The following is a 7,332-nucleotide window of genomic DNA, read 5'->3' as shown; positions in this document are numbered from 1 at the left end:
GCGAGATGATGCAACTACACACCAAGCCACTTGCCATCATTTATCAGCAGTCCTGGCTAACCAGGGAGGGCCCAGTTGACTGGAGGTGAGCAAATGTGACACCCATCTACAAGAATGGCCGGAAGGAGGATCTTGGGAACTACAGGCCTGTCAGCCTGACCTCAGTTCCCTGGAAGGTGACAGAGCAGTCATCTTGAGTACCATCACATGGCATGTACAGGACAACCAGGTGATCAGGTCCAGTCAGCATAGGTTTATGAAAGGCAAGTCCTGCTTGGCTAACCTGATCTCATTCTATGACAAGGTGACCTGCTTAGTGGATGACGGAAAGGCAGTGGATGTTGTTTACCTGCACTTTAGTAAAGCCTTTGACACTGTTTCCCACAGCATTGTCCTGGAGAAACTGACTGCTTATGGCTTCTACTCTTCGCTGGGTAAAAATCTGGCTGGATGGCTGGGCCCAAAATGCTGTGGTGAATGGAGTTAAATCCAGTTGGTGGCTGGTCACAAGTGGTGTTCCCTAGGGCTTAGTATTGGGGCCAGTTCTGTGTAATGTCTTTATCAATGATCTGGACGAGGAGATCGAGTGCACCCTCAGTCAGTTTGCAGATGACACCAAGTTGGGTGAGAGTGTTGATCTGATTGAGGGTAGGAAGGCTCTCCAGAGGGTTCTGCACAGTCTGGCTTGATCAGCAGAGGCCAATTATATGAGATTCAACAAGGCTAGGTTCCGAGTCCTTCACTTGGGTCACAACAGCCCCGTGTAATGCTACAGGCTTGGGAAAAAGTGGCTGGAAAGCTGCCCTGTGGAAAAGGACCTGGGGGTGTTGGTTGACAGCTGCCTGAATATGAGCCAGCAGTGTGCCCAGGTGGCCAAGAAGGCCAACAGCATCCTGGCCTGTATCAGGAATAGCGTGGCCAGCAGGACAGGAAAGTGATCATCCCTTTGTACTCTGCGCTGGTGAGGCTGCACTTTGAATACTGTGTTCAGTGTTGGGCCCCTCACTTGACAAGAAAGACATTGTGGTGCTGGAGCATCCAAAGAAGAGCAGTGAAGCTGGTGAAGGGTCTGGCGAACAAGCCTTATGAGGAGCAGCTAAGGGAACTAGTGTTTTCTAGCCTGGAGAAAAGGAGGCTGAGGGGAGACCTTCTTGCCTCTACAACTACCTGAAAGGAGGTTGTAGCAAGATGGGTGTTGCTCTCTTTTCCCAAGTAACAAGTGATAGGATGAGAGGAAATGACTTTAAGTTGTGCCAGGGAGTTTTAGATTGGATATTATGAAAAATTTCTTCACCAAAAGGGTTGTCAAGCATTGGAACAGACTGCCCAGGGAAGTGTTTGAGTCACCATCCCTGAAGGTGTTTAAAAGGCATGTAGGGGTGGTGCTTAGGGACATAGTTTAGTGGTGGACTTGGGAGTGTTAGGTTAGTGTTTGTATGCCATGATTTTAAAGGTCTTTTCCAACCTAAATGATTTTATGAAACGCATAGTAAAACAGCAACATACAGTCCGAGCTACAGCATTATAACTGCATCACGCTACTAGTGAAGACTAGTACAAGAACTTAGAGTTGAAAGTGTTGCTTTTGTTTAAGGCACACAAGCCAGGCATGAATGTGTTTTAGAAAGTTCACTTTTGACAGCTCAGTAACACCATCCTTGAAGGGCTTTGCACATGCAGTGGGATTTAAGTGATCTTTGTGATCAGTACACTCAGGATGATGTTGCTGGCATCAGTAGTAGTAGGACAGTGAAGTCCAAAATGAAATATTTCAAGTGCAGATTGAATGTGGTGGGGTTTTTTTGTTTTGTTTTAGTACTCTTAGTATAGCTGATGTTTGTATATTGTATCTTCAGATAAGTCTCTGGAACAACCTTATTTTCATCTTTTAGGGTTCCTCACTGCAGTACTGTAAGAGCTCTGTATGTGCCCAAACAATGCTCAGATACTAATACTTTCAAAAAAAACTTTCTCCGTCTGAAGGTTCTGGCATTTGGATTTTTCTGTCATAGGTTTAGAAAAGTCAGCTCGTTTCTAGTCCATAAACAGTGACACATGACCAGCTTTGTGGAGGCATTCTTACAACCTAGCCAGAGTGTAGAAAGTACTATAGGTACATGTATGCATGGAACATGTTAAATTTGTTTGAAATAACCTTTTTCACTGTTTGATGCTTTCTGTTGCCCTGAGAACTTAAGCAGAGAGAGCTTTGTAGTGAAGTTTGCTTCATCTGCCTTTGCAACAAGCTTTAGAGTATCCCTCAGTATCAGGGTGTGAGATTGAGGTAGGAGTGGGTGATAAGGGAAGGACCTTAAGGAACTCTGGTTTTACTGATCTGACCTATGGATTAGATGGGTGTCATATGACAGAAAACAGTATCCAAACCTAATGTCTTGAGCTGCAGTGTTTAAATATGAGTATGTCCTTGGAAAGTCTTAATGGTATCTGTTGATTCTCTGTTTGGAGCATCCTTGCAAGGTATGTGGAGGCCTTCATTTGCTTAGTAGTCGTTCAGCCCTCATTCAGCACACAGAGTTATTGCTAGTCTTGCCTTAGGGTGAAGGCTTCTGTTCTTCCTCTCTGCCTCTGAAGTTGTGTGCTGTACATTTCATTCTTGCAGAGGAAGGAGCTTTGGAGACAATAGTTTGATGGCTGCTTCCTGCTAAATTTTACCAGGTGCTGTGCTTAACTGTTGTATCAAGTAGCCAGTTCTGTGTCTCATTAAAACCATTAACTCTTTTTGACTCCAGACTTGTTCAGGTGCTGAGCAGACTTAGAGCTTTACTTCTGTTGAAATGTAAATCATTCTTTCCTTGCAGAACAATGCAAATGCGCTTGAGGAAGTAGGAATGCTTCTTTGTCTGAGAAGGCTGACCTGGAAGTCCGTTTCATTAAAACTGTGTTATATGAAATAGAAGGCCTGATTTACTTCATGAGTCTGGATTATATGCAGAAATGCTGATCACTTGACGGATCTCAGGTTTCTCTTCTCTGGGTTGCTGAGCTTACTTCACTAAGCATAGAGTTGTGAGGTGGTCTTTACAGCAACAAGGGCACTTGCGCATTTTCTGGATTTTTGGCATAGGCATTCAAGCCTAGCTGTCGTCCACAGACATCAGTTTATCAAATTGCTTGACTACAGATGGTCTCAAGCTAGCTGTATAACTGATTAACGCAAAGAAAAACCATTGGAAACTTCCAGTCAGACAGTGCCAGTGGGAACATATGAAATCAAAATAGCAAGTATTGTCTCTGTGTGTGAGACAGAAAGACTGACAGAGCATCAACCAGCCGGGACAAACCGAACACTGAAAACTCGTGTAATGCAGTTCAGGGTATGTCAGCATACTCCAAAGGAAAAGTTGTTGCAATGGGAGGAGGGAGAAGGGAAGACTGTTGTCGTACAGCAAGCTGAGGCTAATGAAGGTAGAGGTTTTATTCAGATTGTCTATAATCAGCTGTTTATTTAACCTCTAGCTCTTGGCTCAAACCAGAGGGGCAGGAAACAAAAGCTGTTGTTCAGAAGTGTGCTGGTTAACTGAAATTAAAATGTGAAGTTGCTGTGGAGTAGATTTTAGGGAGAAAGTGTAATGTTAGATTGAAAATGCCTTTTAGTATGTTTTGGAGTACTCTTGAATCTTGCAGCAGGCTACTTAAATCATAGACTGCAAGTATTTGTGATGTAATCAGGCAACGATGAAAATAAGGATTAAAATACCTATTCCTGGTGCAGAATTCCCTTTGACCTTTTCAAGAAGTCTCTTCCCTCTGAAACTGTAAAGGAAGTAGCATATCTGTTTCCTCATTACACTTTTTATTTTAGGAAAAGCTACTAGGCACTCCAAACTTGATCTGCCAGGTAGCCTAATTATTCCCTTCAAGTAAGACTGGAGGACCTACTGTTTCTGTTGTGGCTTATTCAAATAAATGTAAAGGTTTAAAAGGCCAGTTGTAATCTTAAAAGCATGAGTAATTGCTTTATACTCCTGGTTTCTGTTTTGGAAGACACTCTTCAAAGGCATGTCTTTCAGTATCTTTCAGTCTTGCTTTGTTTCTCCATGGGTGCATTTTCTAGCAACAGTGGACTGGAAGTGTCAGATCTACAAGTTCCTAGGACTTAACAGATCAGGAGCCCTAAGCAGCTATTTGACTAATTCCTGGTCATGCATATCTCATCTCGCTTCCTATTGTGTTGATGGCTGATAAGGCACTAAATATATCAGTGCTTTTAAAGTAGTCTCATGCAGCTAATCCTGGCAACACATCCAACAAGTGTACAGTACTCTGACAAGGGTCATACAGTCACTGTAAAAGGAGTGATGAGAATATTGTGAGTGGGAGAACCTGAGTTCTCTTGTGGTTTTGCACAGTGTCATTTTGGTTTTGCCATAGTGGCTAGCATTGTGGGAATTCTTGGCACTTATACTTCTCTGTGACTGCATGATGCATTCCAAAGTGTTAAGAAACCATCAGGCAGGAGTGTGTTGTGATACTTTATTAAATATACAACCTTTTCCTTTCCTGACCTTGTGGCTGGTGCCACATGCTGATAGTCTTGCTTCCAGGCCAACTAAGAACAAATTTGATAATTGCCATCTGGTAAAGTACTGGTTTAAGCATGTGTACAGACTGTTTAAGCATGTGTACGGGCAGGAGTTGGGGACAACTATCAAGCTCCGAGGTAGTGGGCAGTCACAGATACGTTCAGCTGCAAAACTGAAGAGGGATTGAAATGATTATTTTTTTTTCCACTAACTTTTTTTTTCCTTCCCCTCCCCCCCAGATAACAGTTATCTTTAAATCATACCAAGACTGTACAGATCAGAAAGTATATCAAGCTGTGACTGATGACTTGCCTGCAGCTTTTGTTGATGGCACAACAAGTGGAGGTGATGGGAACACCAAGAGCTTGCGAATTGTGGAGAAAGTCAGTGGCAAATACGTCGAAATGCATGCCAGGTACATTGGGACCACCGTGTATATACGCCAGCTTGGACACTACTTAACATTGGCCATTCGCATGCCTGAAGAGCTGGTCATGGCCTATGGGGAGAGCCAGGATCTGCAGCTGTGTGTGAACGGTTGCCCGTCAAGTGAACGTATTGATGACAGTGGCCACTTACCATTGCCTGTGATGGGACAGTTGAGCCATCAGGGTGGTGCTGCTCATCCCTGGTCAGTGTACACACTGGAAACTGCCACCACCAAATGCCGTGAGAAGATACTGGTGAAGGACATCTATTTTTACTCATGTGTATTTGACCTACTCACCACTGGTGATGCTAACTTCACAGCTGCTGCTCACAGTGCCTTGCAGGATGTGGAGGCACTGCACCCCAGAAGAGAGCACTGGCATATCTTTCCCAGCAGTGGAGGTGGTGGTGTGGGCAAGGGTAGCAAATTCTTTGTTGGTCTTGGACTTGTGTGCTTGATCCTTGTTGTGGTTTTGTAGGTTTTTTGGTCTATAACAAAGTTTTGAAATATATATTGTCATAATATATTGAGTAAAGATGAGTATATATGTATATACCGTGTATATGAAGGGGTGTTTGGTCTTGGGACACCCACCAGATTGTACATATTGTGTTAACTGTTTTCATGTATGTTTGGAGTATTCTTTGTATCTATTTGTTTTGCAGTTGGTGAAATATTTTATAAAGTCCCTGCATTGGGACCTGATAAGAAAGCACTTTATTTTTTATATATTAAATATTTATGTGTGTATCTGAGCAACTGTGTGTTATACATATAAACATGTACATGCACTACTCAGTGCTCCCTCTCAGTAGTACTTGGTTTAACACACTTTTTAACTGGATTAATTTGTAGGTTTTTTCTATAATTTCTCTTGCTCTAGAGGCAGCATGTCTCTTGTCTTGTAATGACATTTGTGATTTGCCGGGTTCAGTAGTTAAAATCGTTAAGAATGGATCTATCTTCTGTCCCTCAAACAAATGGTCATCTCTTCTTTTGAGGGAGGGAGTGAAGTACTTCCCATTAGTTCAGATGACCATCTTGGATAAAATCAATTACAGAACCTTCTTTGTAATTTTGACATTTCCTAGTTTCATGTCATGAGTTTCAAAAGAAGAAAAGGGAATGTGTTGGGAGTGAGACTTACGTAGCTTTATAGAACCAGTGGAGAAGATAATTTTAAAAGATATTAATGGTGTAGTTGTGTAAGCATGTAACGTAACTATTGCAGCTGCCTCTAACATTGAGGGTTAAGTCATTCTCCAAGATGGACTGGAGAAATTACAAGTCTGAATTCTGTGCCTTGCTTAGGTGCTAATTCTATCTGTACGTTCAGAAGGAGAAGGGGAGTGAGGCTGCAGGCTCTAGCTACTTTTGCTGAGGAGCTAGGAGAAGAATGATTTGGTGGCCTGAAGGTTAGTTTTACTTAGTGCCTTAATCTGCTGCAAGAAGTGGAAGCTTTAATACCTACTACAATAAACCCAGCTCCAAGACAGGATTATTTCACTCTTAAAAATGTTCATCTGAGAGGGGACTGGTATGTTAGAAGTGCTATCTGAATAAGACTCAAATAGCACTTGCCTTTGTTAAGCAAACTTGAGCTAGTGTTTGCCTTGATGGAGGAAAATGGAGTTTATTCATGGAATGAAAGCTAGTTTTTATGAAGACTCTTGGCTGGTTTAGGGACTGTTGACTGGTAAGGACAGCAGTAGTCTTCTCAAAGAAACTAATTAATTCCCTGTATGGATGGGTAACTGCATACGAGTGTTATTCTGGGAACACTTAAGATGAAAGTAGTCAGAACTGAGTTAAGCCTGAAGGTAAAACTTTATTTTAGACTAGACTATTGGCAGCTTGTTCTGTCTGTGCTGTTTGATGGTGCTGTTTCAGATGAGTTAGACTTGTGGATTTATGGTATGTCTGATAATGTGGTTCCTGCGGTTTCACCTGATGGTGACAGGCTTCTCCTTATTTTGTGTGGCTAAACCTCCTCATCAATGCTCTGAATTTAAAGTTCTCACAGAATCATAGAATCAATTTGGTTGGAAGAGACCTCTGGGATCATCAAGTCCAACCTTTGCCCTAACACCACCCTATCAACTAGACCATGGCACTAAGTCTTCTTAAACACCTCCAGGGATGGTGATTCCACCACTTCCCTGGACAGCCCATTCCAATGCCTAACGACCCTTTCTGTGAAGAAATGCCTCCTCATTTCTCGCTTGAACTTCCCATGGCACAGTTTCAGACTATGCCCTATTGTCCTGTCACTCGTTGCCTGGGAGAAGAGGCTGACCCCAACTTTGCTACAACCTCCTTTCAGGTAGTTGTACACAGCGATCAGGTCTCCCCTCAGCC

General features: G+C 42.7%; 1 pseudogene across 1 annotated transcript; it reads left to right on the top strand.

Moving 5' to 3' along the window:
- The first annotated feature begins 4,783 nt into the window (after positions 1–4,783).
- Positions 4,784–5,796, top strand: LOC104169278 (annotated as a pseudogene). The gene has a single exon (XR_696521.1). The product of XR_696521.1 is annotated as an RGM domain family member B pseudogene (transcript).
- Positions 5,797–7,332: the final 1,536 nt, after the last annotated feature.

Source organism: Cariama cristata, unplaced genomic scaffold, assembly GCF_000690535.1.
Source record: "Cariama cristata isolate BGI_N322 unplaced genomic scaffold, ASM69053v1 scaffold3231, whole genome shotgun sequence".
In the NCBI taxonomy this organism is placed as follows: Eukaryota; Metazoa; Chordata; class Aves; order Cariamiformes; family Cariamidae; genus Cariama; species Cariama cristata.
The sequence above is the reverse complement of the archived record's forward strand: the minus strand, read 5'-3'. Positions and strand labels throughout refer to the sequence as shown.